Here is a 1,248-nt window from a genome sequence, read left to right as displayed (position 1 = left end):
TTTAGACTGAAGCTTTAGACTAACATTGCATGATTCCTGGAATTCTCATTAAGAATTTTGATACATTTATTTTCTTTTCCACTTAATTTTCGAAAAATCCAAAAAAATTACAAAATAATAAAAACCAAAAATATTCTATGTTTCTTGTTGAGTCTAGTGTCTCATGTTAAGTTTGGTGTCAATTGCATGTTTCTGTTCTTCTTGCATTCATTCATGTGTCTTAAGTGATCTTCAAGATGTTCTTGATGATTTCCTTGCTCTGATCTTTAAATTCTCTTGACTTGAGTGTTTTGTGTTTCTCATGTGCATTTTCATTTTGTTAGTGACAGTAGTATACAAACTGCTAAGTTTGGTGTCTTGCATGCATTGTTATTTGATTTTAGTTACATTTTGATTATTAAAAAATCCAAAAAAAATTTTAATTTGTGTCTTTTCAAGTCAATAATACAGAGAATTGAAGATTCAGAACATACAATAGAGGAATTACATAGAAAAAGCTGGGCGTTCAAAACGCCCAGTGAAGAAGAAAAACTGGCATTTAAACGCCAGCCAGGGTGCCTGGTTGGGCGTTTAACGCCCAAAAGGGTAGTGTTTTAGGCGTTAAACGCCAGAATGTATACCATTCTGGGCGTTTAACACCAGGATGGCACAAGAGGGAAGATTCTGTTTTTAATTCAAATTTTTTTTCAAGTTTTCAAATTTTTTTTTTAAATCAAATCTTTTTAAATTGTTTTCAAATCATATCTTCTCACTCACATCTTTTTAAAACCATAACTTTTCAATCATATCTTTTTAATCACATATTTTTCAAAATAGTTTTCAATCATATCTTTTTGATTTCTAATTTCAAAATCTTTTTCAAAAATAACTTGATTTCTTTTCCACTCTTGGTTTTCGAAAATCAATTAGTGTTTTTCAAAATGTTTTTAAAATCTTTTTAATTTATTTTCGAAAATTTCTTCCCCTCTTCTCACGTCCTTCCATTTATGGACTAACACTCCTTCTTAATACACAATTCGAACTCTATCTTTCTTGATAAGTTCGAATTCTTCTACCTCTTCTTTCTATTTTTCTTTTCCTCTGACACCTCAAGGAATCTCTATACTGTGATATAGAGGATTCCATATTTTCTTGTTTCTTCTCTTTCATATGAGCAGGAGCAAAGACAAAAGCATTCTTGTTGAGGCTGACCCTGAACCTGAAAGGACCTTGAAGCGAAAGCTAAGAGAAGCTAAGACACAACTCTCT

The sequence above is a fragment of the Arachis duranensis genome, chromosome 7 (genome assembly GCF_000817695.3).
Source record: "Arachis duranensis cultivar V14167 chromosome 7, aradu.V14167.gnm2.J7QH, whole genome shotgun sequence".
Classification (NCBI taxonomy): Eukaryota; Viridiplantae; Streptophyta; class Magnoliopsida; order Fabales; family Fabaceae; genus Arachis; species Arachis duranensis.
Note: the sequence above shows the minus strand (reverse complement) of the source record.